This window comes from Danio rerio, chromosome 23, assembly GCF_052040795.2.
Source record: "Danio rerio strain M-AB ecotype USA chromosome 23, GRCz13ab, whole genome shotgun sequence".
Classification (NCBI taxonomy): Eukaryota; Metazoa; Chordata; class Actinopteri; order Cypriniformes; family Danionidae; genus Danio; species Danio rerio.
In genome coordinates, this window is record NC_141043.1 from 25768133 (window position 1) to 25787632 (window position 19500).

Here is a 19500-nt window from a genome sequence, read left to right on the forward strand (position 1 = left end):
TGTCCCATGATGCCCCACAAGACAATTCATGAATGGGAGTAAAGAGATGCAACTCACGCTGGCTGGTCACGTGATGATTACAAAATGGCAGATTTAGAACATCCGAGTTCTATTCAAACTACTCCCATTCTTACTGTATAGAACGTACTTTTCCAACGGCCGAGTAGTAAATTTAAATTCAAATGCAATACCTACTGAGTAGAAGGCGATTTTGCACGCAGCCCTGGTTTCCACTATGCAAAATGTTAATGTTTGTAAACTCTCTCAGAGTAAAACTTGTTAAGCATCTTTAAAACTGCACAGAATGTTAATTAAAAGAGAAAAAATGATGATTTTAAAAAAAATCATCAAGGGATGATTCAGAAGCAGTTTTAGAGCATGAAAATCTTAGGCCATTCCACTTATTTTTTTGTCCAATTATATGATGTCATTGTCAAGGGACGTTTTTTTGTCATTTTAACTTTTTTTTTTCTTCTTTAATAACAATAATAATAATAATAATAATAATAATATAATATAATTCAATAATATAATATTTATTATATAATAACAAAATAATACAATAATATTTTAAAACAAGAATAATTATATTCAGGGTTCTCACAGGTCTTGGAATTTCTGGAAAATTATGGAATTTCACATATTCACATATTCATATTCCACACATTTTGTTTTTGTCTAGTCATGTAATTGTCAGGGATGTTTGTTTATCATTTTAACTTTTACTTCATCAAATTGTAATTTTACTGTACTGATTAATTCCATTGTTTGACATGTGTTGGCTAATGTTATGGTTATAGGTTATAGATTTTTGAGTGCCACTTTATTTCCTTATCCGCTTTTCGGCCAGCAATCATTTAAGTCAAATGCAGTCACCAGGCGATACCTGTTAAAACACTGGATACGGCTGTTGTTTGTCTACACAATTCCCAACATAACTGCTACATGTTTTCTGTTCATTATAGGTCATGGAAATCTTGTGTTTTAGTCAGTGAAAGACTGACTAAAACACTGTGGTAACCCTGTACATTAATATTAATATTTTTCTATGTCATACCTATGTAATATACTTTATTTTTAAATTTTGATTATTAACTGCATTAGATTAATAATTTCATGTTACATACCTTATTTTGCAATTAATATTGTAAAAAATATGTTTTTAGAAAAATTAATTCTAAAAATATTATAAGTTAAATTATAAATTATTGTAAAACAAAGCTGAACAAATTGTATAGTTAACTAGTAATAACAATAACATGCATATATACAAACAACAATAATAATAATAGTTATGTAAAAATTATTATCAAGAATTTAATATTATTTTAATAATAACTAATTATTATTATTATTATTATTATTATTATTATTATGCCTATATCTTTTTCCACTATATGTTTAAATGGGACTTGTGTGGTTAAGCTGTTTTGTCTCTTTGGTTTAAGCATTTGTTTTTTCCCCTCTTAAGCATCCAAACATCTCTTGTGAACTGACAATCTCACCCCCGAGTTGGTCTGTGACCTGTGGGCAAACTGAGACCATTGGCTGTGGTCTAAAAAAGCCGCTAGCAGCTTTTGTCCACGAGCATTAGCACTAAATCACACTGATCTAGTTAAAGCAGGAGCATTTAAACCTATAATCTCATCCACCAGCCTGGAAAAAAAGGAGCTAAGCTTTTCTCTTTTTTTTGTTTTTTGAAGTACAGTCTAGATTGCGTTTTTGAATAATGTACGTTTTCTGACGGCTGCCGGGTTGAAATAAGAGGTAGCATAGACAGTACTGCTGCACCGCTAAGTGCTTGAAAATGTCACTAAAGCAGTGTTACGGGAATGAATGGATGGCTGATATAATAGTGTTTGACATGAGAGCCTTAGTCATGAGAGCTGTCAGTAGAGTTTGAAATCAGCCGGAGAAACAGGGGCCACAGCAGGCGGCGAGGTGAAGAATGTCTAAAGCTGATTCTGAAGAGGAAGGAAAGGAGACCGTTTAGAGAGAAACCTAGAGATGAGTTGCATAATGAGATTGAAAAAAAAAAGGTCAGTTGTTTTCAGCCATTTGTAGTCATTCTCTGACTCTCTGCACTTAGTGAATGAACTGAGCTGTTGAGGTTTAATTCCTCAGTTTGTTTTCAGGCATTACTGTTACACCCTGCTGGATTTGTCTTTAAGGGTGCGTTGTGTTCACACTTCAATTAAATGGCTGCGATGGTGGAATTGCTCTGTTAGTGTGCTTTGTTTTTTTGAACATTGTGTCAGTGCTGGCAATCGAGGCTTGGTGTGCACCAAACAATAGATTGGCCTTGGTCTGGTTTAATGGTTATTTTTTGGTTTTAAGATTCTTTTTAAATGGGTTTTTGGTTCCCATTTGTTTTTTTTTAATGCATAAATTATAATAGGGCAACATTATTTTTAGGTTTTTATTTTGGCAACCCTAAAATAACATTTACACAACATTGCAGGCGATTATTTTAAGTAGCTTTTTGTTATTTTAAGTACATTTGAAGTATTTTAACACATTTTACATAATATTATTTTAGTTTGTTATTTTTGCTGCCAAAAAGCAAACTCTGATGCAGTTTGATTGACATATGAGCATAACACAGACCTAAGAACATCCAAACAAAAAACAGGGCATGATGATTACTAGATGCAGTGAAGGAATTCCTGTTGTTTTGACAGTCTGCACACATTTTATACAAGTTCTCAATTAATCAAAATATGTGATAAACTAATAAAAATCATGTGTAATAACAAACAGTGAGCCAAATCACTTACAATACAATGGTTTATCTGTTTTTAGGGCTGGGCGATTAATTCAAAGTGATTTTTATGGAAGTTTTGTCAGTAAAGCTGGTTCTAGTTAATCTCCAACACATGCGTTCACTACAGTTTACTTTACACTGACAAGCTATGCAAAATCAGATTTTAAACACTCGACTCGATAGGAGTTTGAGTAAAAATTACAAACGTGTCCTTCTGTGACATGATTTTGTAGTTGTGTGTTTATTAGACACATTGAATGTAAAGAAGCAGTGAAATCTCCACTATGAGGATTTCCAGGGTTTTTTCTTGGGTTCGTGGGTATTTGGAGTTTATGCAAGAGCACCTTTTGACATTCAGAGTAGATCTCACAGAATTGCGCTTCACTAACAAAATAATGGGGTGGGTTAAAGTGTAAGCCGATGGGTCAACATTGTAATTGTAAATGTAATACAGAAAATAATTAGGGATGTAATTACATGCAGATAATATTTACAATGCATATACAATGTAAAACGTGTACATTCATAATAAGGGCATTGTCATAAATTTATTAATTTAAATGTAAGAACATGGTAATTAAGGCCACTTAATATAAAGTGACTATAGGTTCTTAGGCCCCGTTTACACTAATGCATTTTCGTTTTAAAACGCATAAGTTTTGCCACGGTTACGCCATCCGTCCACACTACGCTGGAGTTTTCGAGCCCTGAAAACGGAGCGTTTTGGAAACGCTGGAGAGGATGTTTACATTCTAAAACGCTGCTGCTCCGTCTCTGTGGATTACATCTGAAAACGGAGTTGGGGCTGCAGACATTCGCCTCTCTGATTGGGGCTTTTTACTCAGTATTAAGTAGCCTACACACAGTTCAGTCTTGCACTCTCTCTGTGTAAGTTAAGACTTCGCAAATTTGATATGGAAAACATAGTCCCGATTGTACTTTATGAAGTCATTCACATCCCCCTGGCTAAGCTGTTTCACTGTCTTAACAATAAAATGAAAACATGATGTGATGAACTGCCTATTTTCATTTTGGTATTAGCAACTTAACAGACATCCAAAATGTCGAGGTGTTGTGTAGCTGCATGAGCGTCATCTTCATGGATATTCTTAACAAAATGGAGCTAATAACATTACTGCCTCATTTCATTTTCATTGAAAATACGAAACATACCCTCTCTTTCACTGAATATTAGTTTTAATAACCAATAATGGCCATTTTAAAACTATAACATACGATAAGTTTATACAATAGAGAAAATAAAGGCAAGCAATCAGTCAATTGTGCAGAATCTGTGTCCGCGGTTACATTCATTTAGATATTAACCTAACTTATACTTGCGCTCAGCCAAGACACGTTAGCTGAGAACAAGTCATATATTCAAAGGACCAAAGTCAGGGAATATGTTGTTAGATATAGACAACAAAATCAATTATATGACACATTTAACAAATATAGTGAGATTAGATCCAACGGGAGATCCTGGATGAACATTCTGACGTGCACAGCTCTCATATGGGTATGTTCTCAAAGCAAGCTGCAGCGCATGCTAGAATGTGTGTGTCTGTGTGTGTGTGGTCAAGTGATGTGCGTTTTCTCTGTTTTAATGTAGACGGATAGCTGTTTAGAAATGCTGGGTGAAACGCTAGTGTGGACGCGGATCGTTTTCATTCTAAAACGCCATTTTTAAACTAAAATGCACAAGTGTAAACAGGGCCTAAGTAAACAATGACTTAATGTATCATTATCTTTTTTTATCTGGGCCAAATTAACCAAAATAACCAAAATTCAAAGTGGTAACACATCCTTAAAGACTACTCGGAATAAAGTCAAATCCATTTTTAACATTGTCAGTTTAAGATAACAATGTTTTCTTCTGTTTTTTTACATTTAACAAGTAAACTTAGAAACCTTAACATGATTAAAGTAGCCTTATCTTTAGTAAAAGCTTTTAAAACATCTGGCAAAAGAGTCTGAACTAAATGTGTTTTCAAAAAAAGCTAACAAGATGAATAGAATACTGTGCACTTGCCTCAACCAAATAATATAAAACAAGAAAAACACTAGATCTCAGCCCACCCTAACCATCGCCAAAATGCAGACATTCAGTTTTAGAGGTTAACTCAAAATGACTGAAAGTGTAACAGCAGTTGTAGGCTATTATTAACAGTAAAATAACATGACCTTCAGCCCGTCACCATCTTGTGTACACCAAATAACAAACATACTGTAGTTCTTTACAGCTTTATTGATTCCACTTCACTGCTTTTCTGTAGTTTTCTTGTGTATAACATGCACTATTACTGTATTTTAGCATATTTTGCATTACCTCGCACATAAACAACTATTGAAAATATCATCTTCCTCTTCTTCTTAATTAGTGTTTTCAATTATTAAATTTTATTTTATTTAAAATTGTGTTTTTTTTTTTATTAGAAAAGTTTCAACTGCTGAAATGTGAACATTTGCCCTATCTTGATTAAAAGGACAGTTCACCCAAAAATGATCATTCTGTCATCATACAGAGCAGGGCTGGAGATGGACTCCTTTTCAGCCCTGGAGTTTCAAGCCTTAGACTGGGCCACCTCAGTTCACGACTGACTATATTAAAATAAGGTCATTTCCAATTCAGTTTCTAATGACACCATCACATCTCTTTCAAGGACACAGCTGCTTTAGAACTTCAAATGTTTTTCATAAATATGAGAACATTAAAGGGTAGCTAAATCTCCAACACCATTTTTTAAAACATCACAATGTCCTTTCCTGCAATATCTGAATATATGTTCCGTGCAAAATCCTTTATAGATATCCGGTCCATTGTAACGGTGGTCACACAAAAAATAAAAATAAAATATGTACACCTATATAAGTAACCCAAAGAGTATTATGTGTCTTAACACTAAAAATGAAAAAATAATAAAATAAATAAAAAAATACTCAGGTGAGGTTCGTACTTGGGCCGGCAACGTCTTAACGCAACAGGCTGACCACTGGACCACAATAGCGCTGTTATGCTGGTGCGTTTGGAATAGAAAAATAAGTATTGCACTCTCATCTGCAAGACTCTTTTAACAAGAGTATTACTTTCTTTTGATGGCTTAATCTTTTTCTCTCCCTTGTTAAATTTCTGATTCAGTTATGTCAGATATAATAATGTAGTGAATCATCTGATTTTTATTGAGTAGATCACACCAATATAAGTCGTGAATGTGCGTGTCCTTGGTGTGGCTACAGTGCCAGGGCTGATGTTTAATCCCAGTCCGCCCCTGCATAGATAAATACACTAGTTATCGCATACGAACCCTAAGCATGCATCAATAGTGCGCCACATTTGTACAGTGCTCCCAGGACAAGTTTTTTATGTCTTTGTATGTTACGAACATTTGTGCTAAACAAGTATTGATGATAATACAGTCTCTTCTTGCACTCACCATAAGGCAAAGCAGCGCTAACTTGCACTAAATACTAGGCTTATGCTAGTTTTGTTGAATAAAATCAGCAAACAATGAATGATTGAATATGATTACAAAATGAAATGTGACAAGATGCTGATGCCAGAAACGTGTATTATTGTCAGCTAATTGAAGTAACGGCTGGTTTTTGAAGTAACTTATAGGGGTGGCTGATAACATAACAGTGCCTGCACCTCAATGTGCATACTGTCCACCCTAAATGACTGAATATTTAGATTAGAAAGGTGGACATGCACATTGCACAATGAGATGCAGGGATATCGATGGTTCACACGAGTTGTCCATAACGAAGATCACAAATGAATCGCTCCCTCTGTTAGAATTAGAAGTGAAAGCGGGAGAGGGGGTCTGTTTCAGGACACGGATTAGATCAAATTTAACAGGGAGGGAGATAATACATTTCCATGCATACAAACACACGCTCTTTGTCAGCAATGCCTGTGAAGTCATTTATCTATCAATGTAGAAAAGTAATGCATACTGAAAAAAAAATGCATACTGACCACCGGGAAAACTCTCGATCATAAATATATGTATATATACTGTACATCAATGGCTCCGGATGGCCAGTCTTCCACTGCACCTTGGTCCCACATTCATTTCAAAGGAGAGCTACCCTACATATACTAGTATGTTTGTTTATTTATTTATTTATTTTTTGTCGCATTCTATGTAAAGTGTCCTTGAGCTCTGGAAAGGCGCTATATAAATAAAAAATTATTATTATTATTATAAAATGGCGGCTCAACTGATGCATTCTTTCAAATAGACAACAATAGCGTAGGCGACTTTTATTGTAAATATCTATGGGGTGAACTGTCTCTTTAAACGTCATTGTTTACTTTTGTAGTTCACACCAAAATGAAAGGCCTGTCAATAATTGCTCACCATTCACATTATACTAATTTCTGTCACTTTTGTCACCAATAGATGACGTTTAAATACTGCAATTGTAGTAAACAGGACTTGTAATATAAATTCAATACATTTATGTTGCCGTTCATGTCCTGTTTTTACACTTGGAATGGTTCAGTTAGCTTTTATTGTAATTGGATTGAAAAGGACCATCATCTCAGTCTTGAAAATGCATGTTTTTGTGCCCAAAGGAAAGAATAAGTCATATGCTTTTTTTTCAAAGCGGCATGAGGGAGAAGCTTCTCCTTTAATAAATCTCCTCACTCTCATTGCACCTCATTATGAAACACAAGCCAGATGAATTTCGGTGTGAATCGAATGCTTGTAAAACTGTTTTTTGCATAAAGTGTCGCATTTAATTCAGCGTGTCTTTCTACGTGGGAATAGTTTTACACTGAATGTTCTGTATTCAAACACATCACATCACAGAGGATAAATGTGTTGCGAATGGCGTTTCATATTGTCTTCCAGTCAAGATCATTTTTTTTCCTGCTCCTTCCATGACAAATCAATGACTGCATGGGGCTGAACAAAAACAAACCAGCTAATCAGTAATGAAATATTCATTTAAAAAAAATATGACCCACTCGAGTCAAGGCTGAAGCGTCCTTTGTCTCAGTCTCCCTGTCAGGTGCTTTTCCATCTTTCTTTGTGCATGGCTCTGCTCGACGGCCATGTTGCTGTGGATCAATAGCAAGTGATGGCTGGAGGAAGACAGAGGATGTGTTCTGAATGGAATACTAACTCACTACTTACTGAATGCTGTGGGGCTGCACAATATATCGCTTTAGCATCGATATCACATGTGCGCAACCGCAGTAGTCACATCGCAGGAAGTGCAATGTTGAGTTTAAATGTTGGGATTTACCAGGAGCCACAGTTCAACAATGAGAGTTTAAAGTATTGAGGCACATGAATTTGTACTACTTGTAACTTTAATAAAGATGTATTTTCTGGATTATTTATACAATGAAGACTATAAAGTGCTATTTAAGGTTTGATTATTAAATTTCTTTACTTGTATACCGTAAAGTATTTTACTTCAGTCTTCCCAATTATAATCCATAATAATCCCCATAATATTCTAGAAAAATCCCAATCAGTCCAAATAGAGCTATTCAAGCTCTCCGGTGAAATTGGATTTATATTTCTATATAGCGCAGCAAAATAAAATATTGCAGTGTCAAATTTTCCAATATTGTGGAGCCTGTATACTATATACTACTTTTTTTGTAAACAAATAATTAGTGAAGAAGTTGACATTCATGATTTTGAACACTAACAGTAGTATGACTTTTTCGGTTTTATGTAAAATGCCTGAAGATTTGGCTCTAAAAATGTAATTACTTCTGCTTAAGCTGTCGCTTTAATTGTAATGACCCAGATCAAGATAGAGTCAAGAGGCGGTGCATTGTGGGAAATTGTCTTTCACATAATATGCTTTGTTATACACTTCATGTAGGTCATTTAAATATATACACTGTCAACTTGATCAAATGAAATGAGTGTAGTTAACTCAAAATTGACTGAAAGTGAAAAGAGTTTTGAACTCAGTGTTGAAGGTAATGAGTTGATTAAATACCTCAGTACTTCAACTAAAATGGAGCAAGTTCACAGTACTCATATAGATTAGTTTTTTAGCTGGTTTGTTGCAATCCATTTCTTCAAACGGTTTGAGTTGCCTTAACTTATTGGGCTTTACAGTACTTAATTGTTTTGAGTTCTCATCATTTATTGGGTTTTACTGTGCACAAATTGCTCTATTTACTTTAAATGGATTAAGTTCCACAGAACTCATTAGGATTAGTTTTTGAACTTAAATGGTTTGTTGCAATCACTTTCCTCAAATGATTTGAGTTACCTTAACTTTTTGGTTTTTACAGTATGCATGCTGTGTGCACATTATACACACTAATTATTTAGTATGCATTTTTAGATTCTGACTTTGTTATTTCTTTTAATTGTTTATTTTCATTTTCATTTTAGTTTTGTATTTTTTTTTTATCTATTTACTTGCACTTACATCTGTTTTCTCATTTTTATATATTTCCTGCTTATTCTTTTTAGATTTATTATTTGTAATAGTTATTTTAATATATTTTGTGGTTGTTTTAAGATTTTAAATAATTTTTTTTTTTAATATTACTAAAAGCTTAGTGCTTCAACTAAACCTATTTACCAAATCAAAATGTATATTTATGTTTTTTTTATGTTTTGTAGTATTTTATTGCTTTATTTTATAAAAATATTTATTGCATGCTAATATTATTATTATATTGTAAATATTTAATGTACATTTTCACTATTGAAATTGAACAATATTTTATTTATCAATAAATTAATTTTATTTGTTTTATTTATTGCTTAATATTTTTATGTTTTATTTATACATTGTAAAACACATTATAAAAATATACAAAAAGGACAACATAAACATGTAACAATAAGCAAATACACTGAAGAGTATTCTGAGAAAAACAAATCAAAAAAATAAATTCAATAAAAAAAACAAATAAAAAAAAAACACTAGTGCAATCTTACATACAGAAAATACAGGTCTACAATGTGCTGACCAGAAATATTATCCAGTACCAAGATGTGAGTAGGGGGTGGGGACTCAATCAGAAGGAGCAACGTCAAGCTGAAGAGCTTGGACATGTTTACGAAAGGGTTCCCACAATTTAATGAAAATAGTGCTTGGTCATTTTAGTGCTCTTTAGTCATCTTTAAATCTTTAAAATTTGTTTTTATTTAATCTTCTTCAATAAGAGCAAATCATTTAATAGTTTTAGTCCACAACAACCTTTTATTTTAATGCCTTAAATAATTTTCTCACCCTCACTTTGTTTCAAATCTCAACCTTTACAAAACACAAAAGAAGATGTTTTGAAGAATGTTGCTAACCAGATAGTTTTAGACCCAATTGACTTTCATTGTATGGAGATTTCTCAAAATATCCTCTTTTGTATTCCACAGAAAAAAAAGTCAATCATAAAGGTTCGGAACGGCATGAGGGTGAGTACAAAAGAAATTGTGTAAACTACCCCTTTATTCATCATATGCCTTAGAGTTTGCTAGTTATTTCCACACTGACAAAGAAACACACGGACAGAAGCAAACATGCAGCTGTTTAACAGAAAAAAAAGCCCTATGTTATAATACAGTGATCTAATCCTGCGAGTTAATAACCTTTATCTGTAGTAATTGCAGCCGGCTAAATGCTCTAATTCTGTAGAACAGATGTCCCAGAGGCTCAGAGTCGCTTCACCAGACCAACTGCCATGTCACAGGCGTGTGTGTTGGGGAAACAGCGCCTTTTTTTTTCTAACTGTATTAAATCAAAGCAGACCATATGCTCCAACACACACAACAAATCCAACGCACAAGCAACCAACCAATGTTGTTGTTTTTTTCTCTTACGTTTGGTCAAGGGCTTGCTAAATATTACCTTAGCCCAATATATATACACACACACACACAGATAAAAGGAGCTCTGTCTCTCCTGTGTCAAATGTTTGGGATTAGCAGTAAGTGTGTTTCAGCCTTCATAAATCAGCTCTTCCAGCTGCTTTCTGTTTTCTCTGTGAAAGGCTTGCAAACGTTGGGATGCTCCAGCGAGCGACGATGCTGAATGTAAAATGTCAATGTTTTTGAACAGGTGCTGTGAGGCAAGGTCCTGATATTTTTATTTCCACAGCGCGAGTGCGCGTAGAGGAGGAATACAAACCGGTGTGTGTGTGTTTTTACGTGGTAGAGGGGGGAGGCAAATCGACAGTCTAAAGGGAGTTCATGTTTGGATTCATTTCTAAAGAGCAAAGCAAGTGGCTGTGAAAGCGGCTCATTGCTTAACTTGCATGCTGTTCTTTTCTCCCCCCACCACCCCCCGCCCATTCTCCTTCACTGTTTATGACAGCAGTAGTGGTTTTTTAAATATATCATCAGCGTTAATTCCAGGTGACGCATTAATCTTAGGTTTGCTTCCGCCGCGATGGCTGGATGCTGTTTCTTCATTTATTGCCCGCTTTTTATATTCACTTGCTCTCTCATGCATTCATGATTTATTTCCTTCCTTTTCTTTTCTTTTGTCTATTTTCTGCTTCCCCCAGAGTGTGTTACTGTGTGAATGCCTGTAAAGAGGGCTGCGGGTCCGCTGAGAGTTGGTGGAGGTTAGTCAGCATTACAGCTGTAAATCCAGCTGTTCCCTTTTCTAGCATCTCCTTGTTTTCTGCCTCCGATGTCAACAGCACACCTACAGTATACAAGGCTTGCCTGAAAAACTCCCCCTTTTGACTCAATTATTGCGTGCTCTGATCACGTCATGCTCTTTTTTTTTTTTTAACAGTGTTTCCCAACTGTTTTGGATTGGTTTTCAGATCTGTTAGGGCTCCTCGAGCACCTCTTAATTGACAACAAACCAAAAAAAGTGCTACTTATCAGATTGTTATTAATGTTATTATTTTTGAAAGAAATTATAACAGTATTGAACTTTAGATCAGTTAGTGTCATCATTATTATTTTCCTTTAAAGGAATTTAATTATCTGATTTTACATGGTTTAAAAAACTGTAGTAGCAATTAAAGATTTTTTTACGAAAGCATTCAAATTTCCTAACATGTATAAGTTGGTCAAATGGATTTACATACTGAACAATACAAAAGCAGCTTGGATGGAATAATTTTTGTGATTTTTTTTTTATTTTATTTATTTATTTATTTTTAATAACATAAGAAATAAAAATGAATACTTATTGAATAAATATATTTAATATTGAATAATCTATTAAATATAGATTCATTTATATAAATCTGTTTATTTGTTTGACTTGTATATCCGTTTGAGTTTTTTGATTGTAAAGAAAGTTTAAGTTTAAGCCATGCATTATTATAAGTCGCACTGTCAAAATGTCAGAAGAATTCATATACAAGTTATTATAAAATATTGTTCTGAGAAAATGCAGATTAGGCTACCAGTAGCTTTAAATAACAATTAACAAAACGTTTATTACATTACATTACATTTCTAAGCTTATTAAATTACTTGGAATAGAAGAAAGGAATGAAATTGTAGTACAGACCATTTTGAGGGATGTAAACAAAAACAATGGTCCCAACGGATTTCCTGTTTGACATTTTTTATTTATCTAGCTTCCGAAAATCCAAAAAGAGCCACATATTAATAAATAATATTATAATAGCTGTTTTAACTTGAGAAATGAATGAATTGCCTCTTGTTGCAGTTATGAAATAGTTTGATAACAAGAAGGAAATGTTCATGGGAAAATGACATGACCACATTGAATGGTCTATAAACCAACCAGAATTTAAATAAAAATTTTCAAGCTAAACAATTTATTTAAAGCAAAACTGAAAAACACGGTGTGGAAATGTGCAGTGCAAATACTAAGTTATCTTGTTCTTTTAGAACCAAAAGGTGTCAAACAAAAAACATGACTAAAAGCGCTGTCAAATTTTCCAAATTGATGCTTTAAACCTGTTCAAGTAGCCACTGTGGTCGTTTTGGTTGGGAATCACTGCTTTAAACCTCATGATGCTAACAGTTTCTTTAAAAAGTTTGACTGACCCCATGACAAACCGCTGTCCATTCCCAGTGCCAGCCCAGTATGTGTGATGCATGTGATTGTTTAGATGTGAGTCATTCCGTTTGCTAGCTGAGAAAGTGACAGGCTGCATGAGAGGATGCAAATCACAGTAATAAATCCAGCAATGATATGAAGGCAGTGCCTCTTAAAGCACCAGAGCGGCTGACTTAATGAGTTTGATAATTGGCTTTCTGCTGGCTACGTCTCCCTTTTTCTCCTTACACCTCCCTCTCCTTTTCTGTTTTTCCTTAGCATTTACTGTGCTTCATAGTAGGTACGGCCAACCAAATGGAACAAAATACTTTAAATGGTAGCTTGAATCATAATTTAAAGTCCCTTAACATGAAAAATGACACGCATAGTTTGTTTTTTTAAGATGTGATAACATTTGTTTAAATTTTCAGATGTTTACAGACAAGTCTCATTTACAGACAAGTCAAGTGGCTTTTGCATAGTTTAGTGTGTAAATCCATGTGATTAACTTATACCCATTAGGACATTTGAATGAGGAAATATTTATCTTTTGTGCAAAAATCTATAATTGCAAGTTATAGCACTTTAGGTTTAAGAAAAGCACATTACAACAAATAAAATGCTGTGTAAAATGCAGTGTCACAAAAAAAATCGATATATAAAAATTGTAACCACCTTTAAAGGGATTGTTTACCTAAAAACAAAAGCTTAACCCCTTAACTGTAACCCTAGTTTTAGAGTTCACCTTTAGAACTGATATATGGAAAATATATAATTGGCAAGGTTTAGTTTATATTCAGCGGTTTATAAGCACAGAATAAAAAAAATAAAATAAAAAATCACAGATTTACTAATAACAGGATGTTATTGCAACTTTTCATTCCACAATTCTGACTCAGTTTCATTTCTGCGTTTGCTTCACTCGATTTTGACTTTTTCCCTTCAGAATTCCAAGTTTGTCACAAAATTTTGACTTTTTATTTCTAGAATTCTGGCTACTCGCAATTTAAACTTTTTTTTCCCTCCAAATTCTGAATTTACCTAACACATCGCCAGCACACTTCTGAGTTTGCTTCATGCAAGTCTAGCTTTTTTAAACAATACTCTGGATTTACCTCACAAAGTTCAGACTTCTTAAAATTTTAAGCTTATATAAAAAAATTATAGTTTTCAGTCATATGTCTACAGAGGGTGGCGAGCAAAAAAAAAAACAAGGTGTTGTAATAGCAGCTACACTGATATCTTAGAAACGCAGCACAAAATAGTCAAAATTCCATCTGTTTCGAGTTATAAATATTTGTCTCGCATATTAACAATAGACCCTTTTCACATTTCCGGGTTTCTCCGTAGTGGAAGTCATAGTTGGAAAAAACTTTGAGCACAGTGAATGAGAGAATACAACAAATTTTTGTTTTATTGTCTTATTTGCTCAAATAATAAAGGAAAAACTCCACGATGATGTTATAAAGATATAATAATTCTTTAAGACTGATGACAGCAGCCAGAGGAGAGAATCACGTCAAATTTACTGTCTTGTCCCATAGACGCTGCATTAAAAACACCTCACACAAGCGGCAATTTGTTTTTTTTGTAATTTGAAGCAAAGATGATATAATGCATACAGAGTAATATAAATGTTCATATGTTTTTAAAAAAATATTAAAAACTTTCAAGGATTTAAGATGCTGATGACGATTAAACGTGTCATAACAGGCTTGTGAAAAAAGATCCATATTACAAAACAGAGATATGATTATATGATTAAATTGAAACAGAGTATGATCCCAAACTATAAATTGTGTAGCCTTGCGATCGTTACTGCACCTGCAGCCATTTTTCAGTCATTTAAAATTCGTGTGTCCATGTCAAAGCTCAAATTCGGCGATTTGTAAATCTATCTGTTGAAAATTCCTCAGCGTTTTAGTCATTTTTTACATGTTATAGCTCTTAAATTTTATATTTTACGTCCATGCTTAGATTAACATTTGCTGGTAGGGAAAATTTATTCGTTCACATCTGATGTTTGTACTTTGACTTTGCGTTTCTATTTACACAGTTAACCTGCAAATTAGAATAGAAGCTATATGAAAAGCATACAGATGTACTGACAGTTATAGATTGTTATTGGGCAATGCTGCTACCATTCGGCACAAAATCCATCCAATTTTCTTTTCTGGTTGTTCTTACTCTGAGGGAAATTCTGTAGATATATACATCTCATTGCACAACAATGATGTTTTTTTTGTGCTAAATAAAAAGAAATCACTCAGCCTGTGACTTGGCGGTCAGTGGGAGATAGTAATGTTTTGCCCGCCAGATGGTGTGATGACATGTGAAAACTATCATTTCTGATTTACATCATATAGATGACTTTTTTCAGAATTTAGAGAGTTTACGTCTTGCAATTCTGATACTCCCCCCTTCAGATTTCTAAGACTACATTCCACAACTCCTTTTTTTTTTGGGATCACGTCACATGCTCATTTTCTTTTCTACAGCAAAAAGCTACCACATGGCAGAAACAGACTTCCAGTCATTTTTCTGAATCACATTCTGACTTCAAAAGAAACACAAAAGAAGATCATTTATTAAATCGGTTGGGCGTAGTATTGTTTTGCACACATTTGACTTTCGTTCGATAGAAAAAAGCACTTCAAAATACTTCCACAGAAGAAACAAAGACGTGTTTGTAATTGGTGAGGTGACCGAATAGCGAACTCCCCCTTTAAATGTCTTGTTTTCAAATTAAAGACAGCTTTCCCATGTCTCCCCTCACATTGCCACCGAACACGGCCCATCACATATCATTTCTAAAGCGATAACATGCAGATATGCGAGAAATCCATTGTGACATGAGGACAGGCTACGGAGACACTTGTCATGATGTCTTTGCTTGAGATTTTCACAATCGTTCACGAGCCCACACACACACGACTGCCCTAAATGCATGCTGACTTCAGCGTTGGAAAGATGTCAGCGTTCAGGATGATTCAGTGCCCCAGCGGAGCGACTGTGACACCGTTTCACTCAGCTAGGCTCGTGTAGCTGGTATTGTGGGGTTTGTTTTCCACCATCTGGAGGAATGTACCTGCGGTAAAAGGGAGAACAATGCTCCCTCTGTACTTCCTGCGAGTGCTTTCGGGGCAGAACTTCTAAGAGAGACTGGTTTTGTTATCATTCCTCGCCATTCTCCTGTGACGGGCGTTACGAGGGCGCGCAGAGGGTGCAAACCTGACAGCGAGATCTTAGGACGGGGCGAGAGAAGTGCGAAAATCACACCTTGCCAATTGAGCATGATCTCATCTGCATTTGAATGGTTTTCCAGCTGGTAAGCGCAGCCTTGGGCAATGATGACTGCTGAAACAACAGTGAGAGATGCTGCTGAGAGCATTTACTGTCTGACAATAGCCTTAATGCTTTGCTTTAAGCTCTTCAGCTTTTAGATGTTAATGCAGCAGAGGAATACTTTATGTATTTTTTGCTTTTTAAAAATAATTGCTTGCAAATATTTTCAATCGCACATGCAGTGCACATTAGGGCTGTGCAATTAATTTAAATCAAATGATAATCATGATTTGATACATAATCACACACAATCATAATCAATTCACATTTGAAACATTGCAAATCGTAGGACACTGTCAAAAATGTTGTGTTTCACACAATTAATTTGTGTTGGGACAACATGAAGGAATTAAGTTAACTTATTAATTTTCACAAATTTAAGTGGATTGAACATAAAACAATTCAATTAAGTTTTTGTTGCCAGTGCCTTTAATGCTGGTTCTCCCCATCCACCATTCCCACTTGTCTGTCAGAGTGTGCCTCAATCTCCGCCAGATAAACAGCATAGTGATTTGTAGCAAATCTGACGTAACATTTGTGAGAAATACTACAGTAAGAACTTTCCCAATGATTATTTGATGTATTTGTTGTGGAGTTAATTCAAGCCTTTCGATGAGTCACACACAATGTTGTTACAAAGTTCATTCACACACAGTCACACGCGTTTCATTTTGTTTTCAGTTTTTGCACGGCAAATGTGACAGTACACGCGTTAATATCCACTGCTGTATGGATATCTGTTATGTTAATGTACAAAAATAAACCTAATTTGACATCCACAAACAGCAATTGAAGCGTCTTCTTTTACAATTGTACTGACAAGCGGCTGTGGTGATAAATTACAGCAATTTTTACCATTTTTAACCTACTTTATTACCACCATGCACTGTTTTAAAAATGTTTAAACTTGTAAAACTCATTCTTGATCACATTTGATGGTGATTGATGATCACAGAGAGCTGAACAGATCTTTTAATCTCAGTTGCTTTGCGCACGTTCTCTCTTGTTGATATAATTATACATGTTAGTACTGAGACTATGTTAATACGTGGCTGTCAATCAATTCAGTTGGCGGGGAAACCTCACTCAAACGTCACATTGGGGTAGGCCTTAAAATGGAAGGGATTTGGATCCTATTTTAATGTCAGGAAATTTAAATAAAGAGGCTTATTGTCTTTTCATCAACCCAATATGACTGGACATACTATACATACACACAGTTCTGTCCAAACACCTTACAAAAGAAGCTTTTCATCCTAAGTACCCTTTAATATTTGCATGTGCAGTATGGGAAGAACATTCCACAGTTTATGCGGGGCCCCAATATTGGAAAAAAAATCTTGTTAAAATCTTAATTGTTATAGACAGATTTTACAACATATGATAAAAAAAGTTATAAAAGAGTTATATGATTATTATAGGCTTCTTGGCATTGGTCGGGGCCACCGAATTCCCAGGGGCCCTAAGTGGCTGCTCACCTTGCTTATTAGTTAATTTCACCCCTGTCTACATGCTTTGTATATAGGCTATATTTATAAAGTAAGTTTATCAAATAGGGTTAGGTTTTGCAATGGAGTTAATCTTCTCCCAAATTGCACAGGCCTAGTTTACATTGCTTATTGTGTTGCTATTTATTGGACATTTCCGTCCACCGTACTTTATGTGGCAGCGCACAATATGTAAGAGTTATATGTGGTTTGTTAGTCACCCAAAGCATCTTGTTCTGTTTTGGGCATGGCTGATGGTAGCAACTTGGCATTGGCTTCTGCAGTGAGAAGTAAACAATGAATCACCAGCAGCAGTAGTTTGAGAATTTCCCACTGCTGTAAAAGTCATCAAACTCCACATTCCAGGACGACATGAATGCATGTTACTGCTTTTATAACCTCCAGGAGAATTTTGTGTGGGGTTTTGTTTGCTGAGACTGCTGAGGAGCTGTGGTGCGATTGCTCATACTGTCCATCGGGTGGCAGAGTGAGAGACTGCTGTCGTGTAAACGTGCCTTCTCGCATGGCAGACACTGGCAGCTTGAGCTAATGGATCTGGACAGCAGAGCTTAAAGCAACGTCCTCCATTCACTTCCTTTTTGTTGAACCCTTTTAGAATCAGTGGCATTACAGAAAGAGATCCAAGTGTGATCTTTTAAAAATAGAAACATTTTCCTTAAAAAAATGTGTAAAATGTATCTATACTCAATTGTCACTGCTTCTGATCTAAACATCATCATCTTTTATTTATTCTCCTTAAACAAGTTAATCTAGAGATATTTTCGACACATTTTTGAACATAATAGTTTTTTTAAAAAGTAATTTCATTTGTCTTTGACATGTTGACCGTACATATTTTTCTAGTTATTTTACAAGATATAAAAGTCAGCTTAAAGAGAAATGTAAAGACTTAATTAGGTTATCTATGCAAGATAGTAATATTAAGATTCATTTGAATGCCAAGCTCTGTATTCTTGGTATGGATTCTATGGAGCTTACAATTGGAAAGACAAACATTTTGGATTTAGGTTTTTTTTTCTTTTTTTTTTCTTCAAGCTAGAAGGGTTATTGCATTATATTGGAAACATATGGATGCTCCATCCATAGAATTGTGGGGAAAAAAAAAAATTGGACCCGAGAGACTAACTTATATCATCAAAGGCAAGCAGAAAGACTTTGACTATCTTTGGAAACCATATATGACTATTATGTAAATTATGTGTTTGTAAACAATTATATTTAGTTTTTTATTGTATTATTTTTTTTGTTATTTTGTCATTATCTATTTTTCAGATTAAATTAATTGATTGTATTTATTTATTTATTTATTTATTTATTTTTTTTTACTTTTTTTAGTTATGCCAATTAAATGTGTATATGTATATGTATATGTGTATATAGAAGGCTGTGGATGTGTGCTGTTTTGTAGGCTGCATCGTTATTGTTTGGTTAGTTTGGGGGGGGGGGGTGGAAGGAAAACAAATAATGAACATATTTGGAAAAAAAACTATGCAAGATAGGTTGATTAGGCAAGTCGTTGAATCGAAATAATTATTTCCTAAGGGGGTTTCACATTTCCGGTTTTCTCAGTTGGGGAAGGTGTCTAGGTAGACCTAGAGCGCAGTGAATCGGCGAGCACAACAAATGTTTTTTTTACAATCTTATTTGCTGAAATAATAAAAGAAAAACTCCCCAATGGTGTTATCAAGACATTCAGAAAAAGGAAAAAAGTTGTGTGAGACTGATGAAGGCAGGCAGAGGAGAGAACAAGGTCAGATTTACTCAGCCCCAGATGCTGCATTAAAAATACCACGCACAAGTGGTAATTTGTTTTTTGTAATTTGACGCAAAGATGCTATAATACATTCATAAATGCATCTAATTTATTCATTTATTTATTTATTTATTCATTCATTCATTCATTTATTTATTTACTTATTA

General features: G+C 34.5%; 1 protein-coding gene across 6 annotated transcripts in view; it reads left to right on the forward strand.

The window, feature by feature from the left end:
* Nucleotides 1-19500, forward strand: part of rerea (arginine-glutamic acid dipeptide (RE) repeats a) — a 242115-nt gene that overhangs the window by 65061 nt on the left and 157554 nt on the right. For 2 of the 6 annotated variants that reach the window (XM_087307030.1, XM_087307036.1), the window contains exon 2: nt 10132-10170. The exons of the other annotated variants lie outside the window; for them this stretch is intronic. The gene's annotated coding sequence lies outside the window, so the exon portion shown is untranslated. The remainder of the gene's footprint in view (nt 1-10131; nt 10171-19500) is intronic. 6 annotated transcript variants of the gene reach the window in all.